The 19,979-nt window shown below is 33.4% G+C and overlaps 1 protein-coding gene across 8 annotated transcripts in view; it reads right to left on the bottom strand.

Annotated features, from left to right (window-relative positions):
• Positions 1 to 19,979, bottom strand: part of SNF4Agamma (SNF4/AMP-activated protein kinase gamma subunit) — a 559,866-nt gene that overhangs the window by 307,610 nt on the left and 232,277 nt on the right. The window lies entirely within an intron of this gene.

The following is a 19,979-nucleotide window of genomic DNA, read 5'->3' as shown; positions in this document are numbered from 1 at the left end:
GATCGGCTCAGTTTCTTTTCAGGTGTGGACTACTGGTCAAATATTCTGGAAACCAATTCTGGAATTAAAATTGTCATACCGTGCTGCTAGCACATCGAATCATCAACTGGACAATTTCAACGGAAAAGATAAGTTTCGTTTACATTATCGTTTAATCTGAGTTTAAAGTTCTTTTAAACTGATTATTTATTATAAGCTGCTTCTTAAAGCAAATGTAAATTCTTTACTGAAATCTCATTTATTGATACTACATAAGAGTATTAAACGAAAGCAAACAGCTTTCTGTTAACCAAACGTTATTTCTTGAATTGTAATTTGTTATTTTAAAATGTTAATTCGCATAGTAAATTAGTTTGTGAATAATATTGTTTCACTGAATACATGTTTTGATGTTAAAGTTTGAATATATTTATGGACGTTGTTCATTGGAATTTATTAGAATTTCGCTTCTGATTTACAGCAGCAGATGTTTTCCCCCCGCGGAAATGTTTAGACTAGCGATGATTTATGATGTATTTACGTCAAATCTTTTATTATTTTTATTTCCTTTGAGTGCTGTTGTTCCTTATTAAATGTTTTATTCTACATAAAGTAAAATATTGTACTTGTTGATTTATCTTTCGACGAACATTTTGAGAAAATGATTATAGTATAATACTTTAAGAAAATACGATTAATGAATGCATGTCTTGAAAATATTTCTTGAAGCGAAAGAAAATAATTATGAATAAAATCGAATGACTATTTAAATAAAGTAAAAGAGTTACTAAGTGTGTGTTGCTTAATCAGCTTAATATTTTGTTAAGATTAAGATTTCGAAGAATTCAGCTTAAATATCAAAGCTTATGGTAAGACATTTATCTATGTTTTTGTATGTTTTGCTAAGTAGTAAACAATTTTTGAGCAATTTATTATATGTTATTTTCTTGATACAAGTTGAATTTATGAGGGCATTTTATGATATTTTTACGACTTCGAAATAATAAACTTTGTGAGTATTATTGTTTACATTTATAAATACTGTTTAATAGTGGTATATAAATGTACGAGTAACATTGTTTACATTCATGCATGCTGTTTATTAGAGGTATATACATTTTACTTAAAGGTATAATTATTAATTCTAAAATACTGTATTGTGAATAAAATCGAAATAACAACAAATTCAACTGCATTTTTTCCCTCCCCCCTGACCTCTCATATAATTATGGCTTACCTTGCCAAAGCACGAAAAGAGGATTTAAAAACTCTCGCTGCAGAACTGGGTTTCACTGTAAACGACACTATGCGAGTAATAGATCTTAAAGATCTTATTGTCAATTCTGACACTTATGATGAGGCTTTTACCAGGAATCTTCTGGAAACTTTAATCGAAACTAGACAACAAAAACAACGTGAAAGCAACGATCTGGAGACACGTCAAAGAAAAGAACAAGAACTTTTATTAGAATTGGAACGTTTAAAATTAAACCTGGCAGCTGCTAGCTCAAACCCTAACTATGCCGCCTTTGCTTCAAATGCAGCTATTGGAACAAATATTCAACACCTAATCCCTAAATTTACAGGAACTTCTGACATTGCAACCTACCTGCAAATTTTTGAAAGACAATGTGAGAAAGTTAATATAAAACAAATAGATTACATCACTCATCTCCTACCTCTTCTGCCTATAGACATTTCGCAAATTATTTTAAGAGAACCAAAAGACAAATTAGAAGATTATTCTTACATCAAGAAGATTCTGCTACAAAGATTCAAATTAAATGCTGAATCATTTCGCATTAAACTTACTACACACCAAAAACACCCTGGGTCTTTATGGAAAGATTTTACTTACGAATTAAACAATTATCTCGAAGAGTGGCTTCATAGTCTCGATGTTACAGACTTTGAATCACTCAAAGACTTGGTCCTGACGGATCAGCTTAAAAGAAGAGTCAGTAGTGACGTTAAGGAGCATTTTATTGATACTTGGGGAAAAATAACGAGTTCATCTGAATTAGTACAGAAATTGGATGATTATGAAGCTGTACGTGTTAAAAATACGAACTATAAAACTGAACTTCCTGGCAGGCGGAACTATTCTTACAAATCGACTAATCCATCCAAACACAAAGTAGAAAATCGAACAAGTGACATACAGGGAACTCATAAAACCTTTTCAAATCGTGTTCAGCAACAAACAGAGGAAAAGCGACCTCCTTTAACATGCTATGGGTGCGGAAAAACTGGTTTTATCAAGTCTAAATGTCCAGACTGTAACCCCCCAAAGACTTCAAATTCATCAAATTTTGGCACTATCCAAATCCAATCCAGTTTATCTTCCACTCGGACTGCTGTATTTCCAATTAGTATTGGTGGTGTTTCCGGTACAGCTTTCGCCGACACTGGTGCTAGTCACTCAATTGCAAGTGAATCCCTCTATCATATTCTGCAGAAACAAGATGCAGTATTTGAAAAGACAACACTAGAGGTGTCTTTCGCTGATGGTTTGGTATCTGAAAAAGAGGTACTTCGCACCGAACAAATCATTCTTCTCGAAGGCAGAGAGTTCAAAACTCCGCTCCTTGTATTGCCTGATGCCAAAAATAGTTCGACTCTGTTAGGAATTGACTTTCTTCAAAAAGCTAAAATTGTTTTAAATCTTGCTGAAAATAAGTGGAACTTTTCTGATGAACCTCGAAGAAAATATAGCTTCGTGAAACCTCATCAATCCCAAGTACTGGAAGAAACCCCAGTTGTTGTAAACAACTGCGAACTACGAGAAAATGAAGGACAACAATTAACTACAGCCCAACGGCTTGCAACTGATGCATTGCTTAACAAACATCACACTGTCTTCAAAGTAGGGGGAGAAACCACTAATCAAAAGCCATCTGGCTTACTTCAAATTCCAGTCTATGCTCAACGTTTTGAAACCTTGTCAATTGATCTTTTCGGTCCCCTTCCTGAAACACCGTCTGGTGAAAAATGGATATTTATTGTGCAGGACTGTGCTACGAAGTGGACAGAACTATTTGCTTTAAAGGAAGCCACGGCCAGAGAATGTGCCACTATTCTTTTGGAGGAAGTCGCCCTTCGATTCGGGTTACCCAGGAAAATAATAAGTGATAATGGTACCCAGTTTACTAGTGCTGTTATGCAACAACTATGCTATATCTTGAACATTGATCAAAGTCTTACTCCTGTCTATCACCCACAATCTAACCCAGTTGAAAGGAAGAATAGAGATCTGAAACCACGTTTAGCAATACTTGTTGGTAACGACCATCAGTCATGGAAGGATAAACTGCCATTAATAAGGTTTGCTTTGAATACAGCCAAATGTGATTCAACTGGACATTCTGCTTCTTTTCTTCAATTTGCACGAGAGTTACGAACCTTAGATGATGTAAAGCATGATATAAAAGCCGTAATTGAGAACGATAATTTTGTTCCCGAAATTACTCCATATTTGAAACGTTTTGCAAGAAATGTACAACAGGTACGAGAAAGAGTCGAATTGCATCAAGATAAACAGAAACGATATGCTGACAAAAAACGAAGAGAAACACCGAAATTTGTTCCTGGAGATAAAGTTTGGGTCACCCTCCACCCAATCATCAAAGGTCCACTGAAGAAAACTGCTAAATTCATGCCCAAGAGAGATGGTCCTTATGTAATAGTGACTACAAGATCTCCAACCACTTATGATATTGCCGATCCTCATGCACCAGACAAAATTCTCGGCAAGTATCATGTTTCAGCCTTGAAACCATATCAAGATCGAAATAAGCAAAACTCAGCTCGTGTAATTTCAGTGGTTCCCTTAAAGAAAAGAGGACGCCCGAAACGTGTAATACCGCCCGAATCTGCACCTGTTGCAGAAGGTGCTGGTGACGCAAAATCTACTGCTTGTCAAACTGGAGCCCATTCATTTGATTCTCCGCCCGCTGCACAAAGTAGACAAAGGTCAGTTCCTGACTTCTTGCCGAGACGTCTACGAAGTCAGAGGGGGAGGATGTAACAGACCTATTTAAGTGTAACTGAACTATTTTATTCACGCCATGAACTCATGAACTGTAACCGAACTATTTTATTTAAACGCCATCTCGTGGCGATATGAAAAAACGTCAGTCGACCTCCAGCCGCCATGATGATAGCTTACTATGTTATGTTATTCTCAATGTTTGATGTTCCATTTGGTATATGTTTCATTTTTTATGTATATTTCTTTTGTTTGTAACCGTTCCTGTGTGCTCTGTTAATAAATCTTTTTAAAGCTAGCCGGCATTAGTGTCTATTGAGGAACGGCTACATCACAGAGTCCCTTATTCTGTTCTTACACACAGATGTCACACAAAAACATCGTTAATTTGTATTCGATGGCGGTCAAATTGATATTTTCGTTGAAATATGATACCTGGAATTTTTCGGAATAATTCCTTTACTTCGTAAAAGGAAATATAAAAGTTAAACTGTTTATTAATTATATTTTTAATAGTCTTTCGACTAAAAGAAATATTAATTTCAAAATTTACACACATCTACCAAACACACACCACATTTTGAATCATCGATTTTTGACGTTCAGCGGAGACATATGAAAACAGTTGAAGCTCCAGTGGAAAGTTCAAAATACCCGTTTTTATTAGCTTTTAGAACACGACGCCCTTGTTCATATCAGGGAGAAACATGATTCAGCTCTGCAGAATTTGACAACGATATTATACGAGGGTTATCCGAACATTAAAAAGGAATAAAAACTACAAGACAGAATTTAATGAGATTTTTCTCGTTTATTTATTTATTTCTCTCTCTGTCTCTCTTTAACCGGAATATAAAATTCATATCCAAATTAAATAATTTTTTGCATTTTTTTAATATGTTGGATATATCGGAAGATTACTAATTTCATGTATTATGATTACTATATGTTAATATTTCAGAAACTTCATTATTTAATCATTCATTTCCAGAAACGTAATAATTTAGGCGGAGCAACATATTAAAATGAAGAATGCAGCAAAATGGATGAGGTGTTAAAAATACTAAATATAGATCCCTTTTTATTTAAGATTTAATTATTATCAAGACATGAGCTTCAACTGGATATAAATTCTCCTTTTCGCGTCAACACGGATTCTATTGATGAGCAACGGAAGCCCGCAACCAGTTTCGGATAATTTCTATTAGAAATTCCGTCTGTGTTCCGACAACTTTTTCTTTTCACAGCTACTATCAAATAAATGAAATGTAACTTAATATACTCAACACTTTTTTTTTTATTTCCCCCCCTACCGAGGACGTGACACCTTATGACCAGATCTAACAGGGAAGGGGGACTTCCACATTTCCTAAGAATTCTCAGTACTTTCTGCTAACGGTGCGCCAATCTCCAAATGTGGTAGCCTATTAATCAGGGCTGTGGAGTCGGAATCGGAGTCATGGAGTCAGAATCGGAGTCGGGCAGATTTTGGTGTAAAAGGAGTTGGAACTAGAGTCGCTAAAAACAGGTCGACTCCGACTCTAACTCCAGTTTTTGTTGGACAGTTTGAATTTGAAATGAAACTAAAATGAATTGAAAAAAAAAAAATTAATGACAAGCTGGGTTATTATTTTTATTTAAGAATCGTATACATTAATAAATAGTTATTTTCTATTTTATTGACATATTCATAAATAAATGTAAGGATGGATGTACTATTTGCCATTAACAATTAAACTGATTCATTTAGTTACAAATCTCACTGGTAAATTTAGGTAAGTAGCAATAGCAGCAAGAACTCCTAAAACTGATGCCATTCTTAGGAAGCGACCAGGAAAAGGAGCGATTATTGATCGAACAACGCGATAAGAAGTACATATTTGATGATAATGAATTTTTAGAATTAAGAACTTTTTTAGAAGAAGTAGATAATCCTAATGCTTCCCTAACAGAAAGACTGTGGAATGATTTTGCAGAATTAGAAACTCTTCTTTCTACACCGTATATAGCCACAAAAAAGCTGTAACCTGAAGAATTGACAGGAGGAGAGATTGGAAGAATGGGATGTTTGTTCTTTCTGATATGAAGGGTTTATTGCAGAGGGAATCATTTCTTCAATAAAGAAAAGAGAAACTAGTTTGCTAGACAATGGGATCCTGCTGGGTTCAATATATGTAAATCCAAAACACCGAATTTTCTTGGAAAATTCAAAGAAAGTCATCTATGAACTTTCATTAAGAAGAAAATTATTCTCGTCAAACTGCAGACATTGCAATTGAGTCTCTATCCTCCTCTTCCAGTGGTGAATTAAATTTTAAGAAATATTTTTGGATAATAGTGAAAAGGTTAAGGCAAAGCGAATGAAAATAAAGAACCAAGAGCCTTTAGATATAAATATGAAAAAATAAAAACAAGATTTCTACACGGCCTTTGAAGAAATAGACAAACATGATTGCGCTTGCACGACACCTCTCTTAGAACTTATAAAAATCTATCCTGAAAAGTTAAAAGAAGTAGCCCTAACAGTAACAGCTCTTCCTCCTACTCAAGTTAGTGTGGAAAGACTCTTCTCAGCTCTGAAGTTTATCAAACCTGATCTATGGGCCTCCAACAAAGAAGATCTTGCCAAAGCTATTCTGTTTCTTAGAAATAACTAATGCTAGTTTTTCTATTTCATAATAAATGCTAATTAATATAAATAATTTTCTATGCAATCAATTTTTTTCTGTAGCATCTATTACTTCTTTTATATTAAAAATAAGCTGTAACCCATGCGTATATGTTTACATGTATATATATAAGGGAGTCGGAGTCAGAGTCATTAAAATTCCAGGAGTCGGAGTCGGTCATTTTCTCTACCGACTTCACAACCCTGCTATTAATATCACGTCGTGAACAGGTGTGCAATGATAACATATATAATGTTTAACAGACACAGTGCAGAATTTGTGCTATTCTCTGAACTTATTTTAACTAATCGCTGCGTACCTCGTTCTCTTAATGTACACAGCGATTTGCTTTTACTTAATATCAGAAAATTCCACAAATTGGGCATAGCACACAGCTTCGGCATTGCGCCCATTAAACATTATATATATTATATTCATTATTTATAAAACAATAATTGTTCTTGAAGCGTTTTATGTATTTAAGAATTGCTGCCATTTAGTTAGATTTCGGTCATCTAGATTCGATTACTTTTCTATTCTAGACTATATTAGATTTTCAGTCATCTAATTAGATTTTTTTAATGTTAATAGAAAAGTGCCAAATTCTCTGTGCTCAGTCTCACTGTGAAAACAAGAGCTTCGAGTTGGACTTCAAACGGCAAACACCCATCCATGCATACAGCTACGTCACGTGACCCAAATCTGAACGATCTAGTCTTTTTAGATATCATAAAATGAAACTAGATCTACCTAAGTGTTAATCCTTGTGAATTCTCGCACAAGTCTGAAGATGGAAACAACCAGGGGAAGGGTGTAAAGACCCTTTTATTGAACACGGGCACGAACTTGCGTGCTGACAAACACCTACCACTTGCGATAAGAACTTAAAAGTTAAGTAACACTAAATTAAAGGTAGGAGTAGCACAAGACTACACAATTCGATTTAAAGCTAACAGGTTGACTCAAAACCTACACAGGCAGAAGAGTAATTCGGCGGCAAGCCGATGTTTAAGGTTAATAGCTGGAGGAATTAGCAATGTGCACTCGCAACAGCGAAATAACGCCTGTTAAGCTTTCGCTCCAACAGTATATAAACTCTCGTTCCCCCTAACTCATTTACATACTGGCGAGGAAAGGAAAAAAAAAAAAAGGCTCACAAATTAAAGTAACTATAAATAAAAATAAATGAAACCTTAACAACCAACTTCGGATAATTTTTATACGGATAAAAGATGCGAGCGATTTTATCCCTTTTCAGGATTATACTAATTACATATAATAAATGATACATTACACCGTATTTATTGCCGTATTGGTCCCCTTTTTGTTTTTACTAATTTTACCGTGCAAAAATCCAGAGAGGTAAATTATGCTAATAATTCAATTTCCGAAAGACACGGCTGAGCATATAATAAATGAAAAGTATTCGTAGATAAAATCTCCTTAACACGAACTCACTTAAGCGAACACTCGATTAACAAGAACAAAATTTTCGGTCCCAGTAGCGATGAATTTCTTGATCTTACAGTATATAAAAGGTTAATGTGTAGAAAAACCTATTCATAAAGGGAAAATTGAATCCACAGTTAACAAGAGTTCTTTAATATGAACTCTTTCTTCCCTCCCTTGATATTCGTGTTAACAGCAGCTTACTGTATTAACATTTACAATATCTAACAAAACATATTTATTTCTACTCCTCGTATCTTGATTTTCGTCCGCTCTTATTGTTGTCCACTTTTGTTCTCAAGACGAATCAATCATTTAGTGCTGCTGGAAATGCTTGCTTGTGCCATTAGCTACACTTTTCCAGTCGTCACCATCATCACAATTGTCATCGTCTTCATCACCATTCAGTATGTGTTCTCACGTGCAATGATCTTCAAAACTATCAAAAGTATTAGATATCCTCATTATCTTAAAGCTCTTCACTATTACTGCTTCATCAATCTGAGTCCATGTACCCAAGATCTACAAAAACATCAATTATTAAGACGAACCCGACCACTACGTGAACAAATTTATTTTAAAATTTGGGGAAGCTCGCCTTTATGAACGTCTTGAGGAAGGAGAAAATTACAAGAATATTTTTAAAAAATCCAGAACTTTGTGCTAAAAGCTATCGGGAGGAATACGCGAGGAAGAAATATGCGAGTAAATATGGTATATTATTATTCTACTTCAGTTAAATGTTTGCAATGTAAAAGATAAGGTAGTATCTTGCAATTAAGATAACAAAAGGTGCACCATGAAGAGCTGGGCATTACTAGACGAAAATTCAGTCAAGACAAGCAAGTAGAAAAATTATTATTCTCATTTTCCACAGCAGCTTAACGAACTTCTTACCCGTATATCCAGCGTAAAAGATAATTTGTTTTCCGGTTAAATATGCTTGAAATTTTACCGTGTAAGTTATCGTCTTACGCTAAGTAAAGACAAGAGGAAGCGTGGTTTAATAAATTATTCGTAACCCAGGAAATAAGGTGTTGTCTAACGAAATATCACTCAAAATATACCAATCATCAATCTTCATTCATTACACACACACCAGCTCTTAGTATTTAAGTTCTAAGGTAATTAACAATATATGTTATTAAGAATACTAATATAGTATTCTTCTTGCGTAGCCAAAGACTTTTTTTCCTCCTTCAAACAAAGAATATAAAGGCTATATTAAGAAACATTAGCATTAGACAAAAATAAATAAACAATCTTGTAAAACAAAGTAAAAGTATTCTATTAACACTTCTCCACATGTCCTTGTTTTGGATAATTATTTTCATCCACTAACTATGCTGTTGATTCAAGCAGATTTCGGGCACTGCAGACCTTGGCCCATTAGGGCTGCTACGCCACTGAGTTTAGTTTATGCTGCTAATTTAGATAACAATTTGTTTTACTTACGCCGCTATTTCGGATATTTATTTCCTTGGCTTTGTCCATGTTTTAGATAATTATTTGCTTGGTTACGGCTATTGCAGCGGTGTAACATGTTTCGGATACTTATTTGCTTCATTATGCCATTATTTCGCACATTTATAGGCTTGTTTCGGATATTCATTTGCTTGCTGATGCCCTTGTTAGATATTTACCAGTTGGATTAAGCAAGTATTTATTTGCTAGATGTGTTAATGTTTCGGATGTTTTTCTGATTAATTATGCCTCTGTTTCAGATACTTATCTTCTTGGTTACGCTGTTGTTTCGGAAAAGATTTGTTTGATTACGCCCCTATTTACCAGTTGTTAAGCCCTTGTTAGATATTTACCAGTTGGATTAAGCAAGTATTTATTTGCTAGATGTGTTAATGTTTCGGATGTTTTTCTGATTAATTATGCCTCTGTTTCAGATACTTATCTTCTTGGTTACGCTGTTGTTTCGGAAAAGATTTGTTTGATTACGCCCCTATTTCGGTTATTTATTAGCTTTGCCTAAGCCTCCGTTTTCGAGAATTATCATTGAAATCACATCACTGTTTCGGATAATTATTTACTTTGGTTTCGCGCAGTTTCGAATATACACCCATGTCCATAAAATAAGTCTTTTACTCAAGTAAGTATTTTAATGCCAAAAAAGTATTTTAGCAAGATGAGTTCAAGCCAAGTTAAACTGTATTTAAGTGAGATGAATTTAAGTAAAAGCACTGTATAGAATTCAGTTAGAAAGTGGCCGTTCCGTCAAGTTTAAAATAAATTTCAAAATCGCAACATATTAAGTAGAAGTATGTTCTTACTTGAGTAAAATGCCCCCGACGCATATAAACATTCTATGCCGCGCCACGTGCAAAGGGAAAATCTCTCCTCGTGATTGGGGTAGTCATCATTCATAAAAATTTGGACTAGAAAATAAAAGCAGGTATGGCTTCCGGTGACATAATTTCCTCTACGCTTAGGAACGCCTTGACTTTGCTTGGCTCGAGGGTACACCAACATACCGTTTGTTTACATTATGATAGCAGTACAAAAAAGATTATTACGTGCGTTTTATTATTTATTTATTTATTGTTATAGTATTACACTTCTTACAACGTGTTTCACTGTAGTGCGGTGAATTTAACATATAAAAAAGTAGTGATTCCCCCCTCCCAGAGAGAAAAAGTATTATTTCTTCTTATGCTAACTCCGTAAATATGTATTAATATTAAGTGCAAAGATTTTTAATAAATGTATTCTTAATTTAAAACCTTTCATATTAAAGGCATTGTGATTAATAATTAATTATTTCATGTTCATTATAAATCCATTCTCTGCTAATGCAATCTGGAAAAGCATGAGACAAGTCAAATTTTCGGAAATAGCGAAAACGACGTAGGGACCTAACATTACACAAATATGCAATATTTATTATAGTCTGAAAAAGTAACATTTATTTTTGAAGTTAGACTAATATAGATTTGGACAACAGAAATAGAGATACGTATTTTAAATTGAATAATATCACTTTATAATTATTGCCCATTTTTAATGTGTAACATCTTTTGTACCTTTGCATAAAATTAGTATTTGTCAGAAAAGGAAGTTTTGTTTTTCTTCTACACGTGTATTAAATTCAGCTACAGTACTGAATGCACTTTTTTCTTTAATTTAAGGCAACAGATATATTAGAATGACATGGACATTAATATGAAAACAACGTAATATTTTCTGCAATGTGAAAAAAACAGAATGCCACAAAATTGCAATAATAATAAAACACTTACTAGCACACAATGCCTTTACAGTTGGATCGAGATTGTAGAGCTTCAGTTTTTGCACTGAATTCATTCAGCTATTTATATAATCTAAGCACTTAAGGTTGCTTCTGATATTAATAGCGTTTTTGAGAGATTTTATAAATTTATTATTCCGTGAAACGGGAAGCCATCAGCAGAAAGCTACAGCTAAATTTTTTCGTTTCAAAGAAAATAAACGCTAATTTTCACACTTCCTAGTCACTCATAGCGTTATTTAACGAAAACAAAACCGTAAGAACCCCGTCTAAACGTCATTACGCGAAGAGAAAATGATGTCACCTGAACGTATGTCCAATCACAAGTACGGAATTTTCTCTATGCGCGTGGCGCGGTAGAGAATGCTTATATGCGCCCCCAACAACTTCGTTTTTAATCATGTCAACTGAATGCGCAAACTTTGTATACATAATGAACAGAAATATATATATATATATATTCAGGGTTTTTCAAACTCGGTTACAAACTTTCAGAAGCGATAGAGTATACCTAGACGACGGAAAATCATACGGCAATGCATGGTCGAAATGTTTTCCTGACGCGGGAGTGACGATACAAATCATAAGAAAGGAAAGACACTAACAGGGCGGCGAGAAAACATGTTTATTATGCTTAGTACAGCAGAAATAAGAACAAAAACAGACAATGATCGTCATAAAAAAAAAAGGTGTTCGAAATTACGACCATGGACCGTGATGGAGGCTTCGCTTCTCTGGCGCGGAAGATCTGTATCACGCATGAAACATCCCATGGAATATGCATCACACACGGTTTCTGCAGTTATTTTAAGTGAAAAAAATGTCTAATTCCTTTATTCTTATCCTTTCTTTCCAACTTGGCAATGTCCCTTACATACGAATTCTATAAGGACATACGGCAGTGAAATAATATTCCAAAATACAAGAGAGTGAGCATGCACATCAATAAATGTTCAAAGCGGTAAATATGATGTAAACGTAAACAAACAATTTACAGAAAAAGATTCTGGAGGGTACGATTAGCACGTTCAAAATACGGCGATTTTGGAAGGTTCTACGAGCAAAAAGAAATAACCGGATCTACATTAAATTCAACTTTTACCCCTAAGAGCGGACGGAAAGAAAAAGATAACAAAAGTCTGAAATTCGAGAAAAAAGAAAGCTGCAAATTGTTTATACCATGTGATTAATGTTCCATTTCATTAAAGAGCATTAATTGTTCATTTGTCAACAATATCAACAGAAACATTCATAAAAAGGAGTTAAATAAATCATTTGGGGGATCTTATTTAATAATTCATTTGATTTAATTGCTATCTGCGTGGAAGTAATATTTAAAAGGATACATTTCAGAAAAAATACTAACAGTATTTTTTTTATTATTTATTTTAAACACACGTTAGGGATTACGTTTTTTTAACTTTTGCTTTTTATACAAAAACGGCAGAAATTTAAAACATTAAATCAAAGATATATATATATAGGTATATAAATTCTGAAAGGTTTCAGATTTTAAATTACGTCCAAAGAGGCTTTTTTTTTTTAACGTTACGTGTGTTACCTTTATTTATTAAATATCATGTTCTTTGCACTTAAACCATAAAATGCAGTTCAATAGCAATGTTGCATAATTTTAAATGAGCCTATCTTTAGAATTTCCGATACACAGTTCCGCGTGCTAGAGATTAAAAAAAAAAAAAAAAAAAAAAAAAAAAAAAAAATCTTTTTTTTCCCCCCCTCTTGTAGAGTGTTGCCGTTGCTCGCTTTGAAATCCTTGAGTTTGTTAATCAAAAATTCGTTAAAGTTTTACAAAATATGAAATCGATAATAAAACAAATTCCAAATTTCAAATTTGGTCTTCCACATGCCCATATTCGTAATAGAATTACGTATTCAAAATTCGATGGCTCTATGTACCGTTGTTTTATCACAATGCAAGAAATAGACATACATTTATGAAGATTTTTCATTATTTAATTTCTTCAAATATAATGCTAACACTCTAACATTTGGTGGCAACAGTTTGAAAAGTGAAACGGACATTTATAGTGATTCAACGCAAAATCGCAAATCGAAAACAATATTACTTCAGGGACAAAGCCCCTTTGGACTAAAAAACTGTATAATTACTTTGCGATATTCTAGAAAACAGGTTTATAAATATTCAGTAAAAAATAACTGTCTTTGAAGCATGGCGGCAATTAATTACAATCAGCCGAAAGTCTCTCCAGCGGTAAAATATCCTGGAATCCATCTCCCTGGGTGACTGTCCATCAAAACTGGAACGGAGCTAAAAAACAACGGCGCTCTCAACAACCAGCACGTTAGTACCCCAGCTGACTGTCCACTCCGTCGTCGGTGCAAAAATAAAAAATTAATTAATTACTGAAAAGAATTTAGTACGTCAGCTAGATATGTGCATTCCCATGACAAAGACATAACAAAAAAGCTATTTAATTTCTGGTAATAGCAGTAGTTTCCTTTTAAGTTGAAGCAATAAGTAGAAAATATACAGGAAGAAACGGGAAACGTAAAATTCTAACTGTAACTGGATCAATAAATGATTACGAAATTATGCGTGCGGTTAACGACCATTTAACTTGCCATTCATTTTTTTTTTTTTTTTTTTTTTTTTTTTTTTTTTTTTTTTTTTTTACATCAATGATTTATTAAATAAGATGGATATTCTAGAACACAGCACATGACAATTTTGTTTTTTTAAAGAAGAAATATTTTTAAAAGGAAAAAAAAACTAAAAAAATTTGAACAAAACCAGCAAACAATCATTTAGTACATATTTACCGTATTTACTCAAATGTTTCTCTCCCTAGTGTAATTTTCCTCCTTGTTTATTTCAGCATATGATTTAGAAACTTTCGATTTATGGTAAAAACGCAAAATGTACGTAAAGTAGTTAATAAAAAAGAATATTTTTGAAATTGATAAGTCCTTTAAGATACATAATATGATAGTATCAATGAGTCTTCATGTATGTTTTTGATGTCCTATATTTATCATTAAAGCGTCTCTTCGAATATAGCATTAACGGAGTAATTTTCCTCTTTCGATTTTCAGGCATTTTGGTACTAAAAGGGGCGAAAATAAACTCCAATCCTTACTAGTTTAATAAAAACAAAAAATTAAATTTAAATTAAACAAAGAATTTATTTTATTCATGAACAAATCAGGCATTTCTTTTTATTTTTGGTACAATTTTCCTCTTAACTTGTATGGGTTTATTTTAATTTTTAATAGCTATTTTTATTTTGGAACAAGCCTTTCCTTTATCTTCTTGTTTCCCTACCAGAACGAGTTTTAAGGATTACGCTTTATGTAAAATGAGGCAGAAACCAGTGTTTAAGTTGAAGTCTCGGTCTTCTCACTAGGACAGCTTAGGCGTGTCTGCCTTCTGGCCAAGTTTTGCTTAAAAAGTCTAATCTCACCACGAATTCAGCCATATTGTTACGTGCCTGCTAGTATTCGCCAGTAATCTTTAATAAGGGCCAATTCTGATAATTATTTCTGTGCAGCTTCGGCTGGTTTTAGTTTTGTTAGTATTAGATCAGGTTCTTATTTTCGATCTTAAGCCCAAGTGGAGGCTTACTGTAAGGCTAAGAAGGAGCTGTCTGTTAATCATTTTTGAGTTGGAATAAAGAGTAATTTTAAACTTTCTTTGGACTTGTCATTTACGCACGAGAAGTCTGAGATAATTCGCTACATAGTTCTTAAGTATTCTAGCTTTGAAGGACTACTAATTTAGCTGGGATATCACAAATTTTAAACAATAAAATAATGTTTTTCCATAATTAAAAATAATGATTACAATATTTATTTTTAAAAAAAGCACTCAGTTAAAAATTTCTTTACAATGGCTTTACAATGGATTTATATGGCAAGTCACCATATAAATCATGACTGACTGAGTTCTGTCGCCAACTTGTCTATCACAACCTACCAATAAGTCGGTTGCAACGTTTTTTTCTAGTCGAATGCGAGCTTTTCATGTGCAATGATGGCACCTTGATCAAGATTACAGTGGAACCTCGAGATACGAGTTCTTCTATATAACAGAAATTCGACATAGAGGAAAGTATGGGCGAAACATTTGTCTCTAAATACGAACATTGACTCGAGTAACGAGCAATGAGCCAGGCTGTTGGTATGCCTGGCGCCATTTTCTGATCCGGCTCGACTCGGGGAATCCCCTGGTCAGACCACTCAGTGTTCTTTGATCTACGTGTTTGTGCGCTTGTGAGTTAATTATTTATCACATTTAACGTGAAAATAATTATTTCACGATGCCTCCTCCCAAGAAGATTGTTGCTTCAAATAGTGCTGCAAAGAAAAATAAGGAAGCTATGGCCGTTGAAATTCAGAATGAAATCATAAATAAACATAAGCGTGGTGTAAGAGTGACGGAATTGCGAAGACTGGCGGTCTTACGTCATCGACGATTTGCACTGTTCTGGAGCAGAAGGAAGAAATTAAGAAACTTGGTGTAGGCAAAGGAGTTACCGTTACTTCGAAGCACCGTCCAAAACTCCTAGAAGCTGCTGAGAAGCTGTTGCAGGTGTGTATTAACAAGAAACAGTTAAGGTCGGTGTCGGAAGTTATCATAAAGGTAGACTACGGTTGTATTATTTACCAGTGTTATTTATTAGAAAAATTTATTTTTATGTTGATATTTTTGGGGTACGGAACGGAGTAACTGGATTTCCATTATTTTCAATGGGGAAATTTGTTTCTAGATACGGAAAAATTCGTTATACGAACTCAGTGCTGAAACGAATTAAACTCGTATCTCGAGTTTCCACTGTAATGTTATTCGGAAACTGTTATCGAACTGTAGTATTTAAGAACGCATACAACTGTACAGACATTAAGTATTTTTTGGAAGCAGGCAAGATGAAAAATGAGCAATCGCCTTAGCCGGGAATCGAACCAATGACCTCTGGAATACCAGTGCAGCGTGCAAAACCACTGCACCACGAAGGCACGCCAAGAAGGTGGGAAAAATACCTTATATACTCCCATTTAAAGGGCGACAGGGGTTTTTAGGGGATCCAATTGCCAAATCCTGGGTGGAGAGAAATCATCATCCACCATCCTTTTAGTTCGGTCGCCACTGTAGAAACATTAGATATTTCTGGAAGCAGGCAAGATGAAAAATTAGCAAACGCCTCTTCGCCCGGAATCGAACCACGGACCTCTGGAATACCGGCACAGCGTGCAGAACCACTACTCCACGAAGGCACGCCAAAAAGGTGGGAGAAATACCTTATACAACAATTATCCATTTGTATACAACTACAAAACGAAATCGCAAAACTACATTTCAAAGGCATAGATATGGTCAGCAATTTCTGATAAATAAATTTTGAAATGGGAAAATGAACTGAAGGATACTTTTCTTTTGAATGACAGCTGCATAATGGTCAACATAGATGGTCCTTAAAGTGCTGAAATAAAGTGCTTAAAGTGTCCTTTCAGCAAATGAGTCTCCCTAAAGTGCTAAAGTTGTATTCTTCCAGCAAACACCAAATCCATAATTCAACAGAGTGATCCAGGGATTACTAGGAGAATTATGGAAGGATATTTATAGAATAATCAAGGGATTACTATGGCTAGAAATGAAAGAATATTTACAGAGTAATCAAAGGATTACGACAGCTAGGAAACGATATTATGGCAACGAGATGAATAGAATCCTCCATAACATATAGACTAGGGATGTATGTGCGAATAAGTTAGCAAATAAAACTAAGCTTCTTAGTCCACTCTACATCTGCTAAATAACACCTTGGAACTGCGTCTTAGAGAATAAAAAATGAAAAACTTCACTTATGATAACATAAGTGATGAAATAGAGGAAGATCATAAAGCAGTATATCTACAACTAACAGGAATTGTGATAAACCTGAAAACTGAGAAGATATTGATGAAAAAGCTCCAAGTTGCAGCTTTGGTGACAGAGCTAATCATTTTCACAAATACATTCAAACATAATAATGCAAGATAACTTCTGAAGAATATGACGATGAAACTGATAAGAAATTTTCTACTTGTGTTGAGATAAAGGAGGCGTTTCCTTTTAATAAGAATATAAAACGTCTGTAAGCGAACTTTTGCATAATAGCTGGAGGCAGTCCTTCATTAAAGGTAAATACTCATCATGAATAAATATATATATTAAATTTTTAATTAAATTTCTCGAAGAGTATGCATTTATATATTTCCATAGTATTTCCATTAAATTAATTAAATTTATATTAACTATAAGGAATATATTTTTTCTCGTCTTCAATGTTATCATTCGGTTTATGCTATCAAAACACCCGTGAAGAAACGTGATCATATTAAGTGGCGTCTAGAGTTACAAATGTTAGATTATTATATTATTTCCTCGTCCATCGTTAGATCAGAAGTTGGAGGGAAAATAATTCACATTCAAGATAAATTCGGGCGGCTTTGGTTTAAGACACTCTATAAAAAGTTCTAAACGGAAAGCTTTCCATTAGCCTATCATAATTTCCAATTAAATTTAAATAATTAGTCAAATGACGGAAGTTAGAATAATAAGTACCAGATTATTACATTTTTCTGACAATTTGAGTGAGTGTATAAACCAACTCCATTTATAATTCCTCTTTTTTCAAACTCTTCATACGGACATTTCCTAAACTAATTAAAGGAATTAGTTATTGATCGATTATTTAATATTGTATGTACTTGCTATTTTAACATTTAAATACTTTTACTAGCCTTATGTAATAAAAATCATTTTAATAATCATAATATCTACAAGTACTTTACACATACATATATAACAAAATAAAACCATTTATTTCACAGAAAGAGAGCAGAAATTACTTAATTATGCGCAATTTTCCTAATTTACTACAATCACTCAGAAGTCAGACAGAAAAATTTGGCTGACTATTACTTTTTTAATTTATTCAAGAACTGTTCGAATAAATGACATTTATGTATTAATCTCAGTTTAAAAAAATAACAGTTTTGAACTTATTTTATTATTATCTGATTTTTCAACATTTATTAAAAGTAGTAAATGCGAAATGCTGTCTAAAATTAAAAAATAAATAAATACTTTTTTAATTTAAATTAAATTCCGTTTTATGATTTCAGTTAACATTGTTATTAAATATGAAATTTAATTTACCTCTTTATTTTAATACATGTACATATCGTTATTTTACATTAGCAGTGAGCGACTAAGAATTGTGACAGAAAAATTAAACCTTAATTAAGCAATAATTATTTAAATCTGCACAATATATGCACATATTTTACGCAATGATGACATAATATATACACTTACTGCCGTCAATATGGTTAGATTTCACGGTGTCAAAATACCATTAGGGGTAAAAAATTTGCAACGGAAAAACTTTAATACCCATTACATAATATCACTTATAGTAAAACCAGAAAATTGTTGTCAACTCTTTCAGTAGTTAAAAAAAAACATTCTGAAGTTTTAAAAACAATTAATTAGAAAAACAAGCTAATTCATATTTTCTAAAATATATTTTATTATAGTTTATGTTGAAAACCATTGTTATATAACCAAGCTATCAAAAAAATTTAGTAACTAACTACCGTATATACTCGCATATAAGTCGATACCGCGTATAAGTCGACCCCCCCCCACTTCGACATAAAAAATTCGTAGAAAATAAGAAACCCGCGTATAAGTCGCCCCCCCCCACTTCCGAAATCGATCGAGAAACTTCGAAAATTTTTTTTTAAGTACTACATTTATTCAAAATCATCTGAGAAAAAAAAAAATGTTCGATAAAAAATACCTTGGTAAATAAACAAAATCAAAATCCTTCAACGTCCGATTCATGGTCAGATTCACCAAACATTTCATAGAACACTTCTGTCGTCATTGGCTCGTCATCATACATATTGGGATAATTGGGGAAAAATGATCGTATATAGGAACCTTCTAGAATTTGTTTCGGAAAAGATTCGCGTAAGTAAAATCTATCTGCATTTTCCCTTTTTAAAAGTTAAAAGAAGTATTCAAAACTGTTCAGTTATTGCGGGGACTATTTTTTTAAATTTTGACGTGTACGCCTGTTAACAAAAGTATTTCATGAATGAACAATAACTATTATAAAGACTTATACGTATTATTATAAAGATACGTACGTAAAAACTATCTGCATTTCTCTTTTCTTGGCGTGTTGGCGAAACTTTTTTATTGCTCGATATTGATCGGTTGTCGGGGACCGAAAATTCTTTGGTTTAATCGAAACTTACTCTAGTTAAAGTATCAAACTCTGTGATTAGTTCGTCACATAATTTAAGTCATGAAATTACTTCAAGTAAGTGACTTATTTGATAAGTCGTCCAATTTGAGTGCGAGAAGAAAATAACTGCATTATATAAAGAAATTTTTGAACTTCCGATTCTTTTAATTTTTTATGGCTCCGCGTATAAGTCGACCCCCCACTTTGAAGTCCTTTTTTTGTCCAAAATATCTCGACTTAAACGCGGGTATATAAGGTATTACATATTTCAACTTAAAATAATGATATCTTGTATTTTATTAGTACCCAGAGTAAACTACTTGTTGCATAGGCAACAAACAACTCATCGTGAAAGATAT

The sequence above is a fragment of the Stegodyphus dumicola genome, chromosome 2, assembly GCF_044657685.1.
Source record: "Stegodyphus dumicola isolate Sdum_Otavi_A_Nest chromosome 2, ASM4465768v1".
NCBI lineage: Eukaryota > Metazoa > Arthropoda > Arachnida > Araneae > Eresidae > Stegodyphus > Stegodyphus dumicola.
Note: the sequence above shows the minus strand (reverse complement) of the source record. Positions and strands in the feature narration are given on the sequence as shown.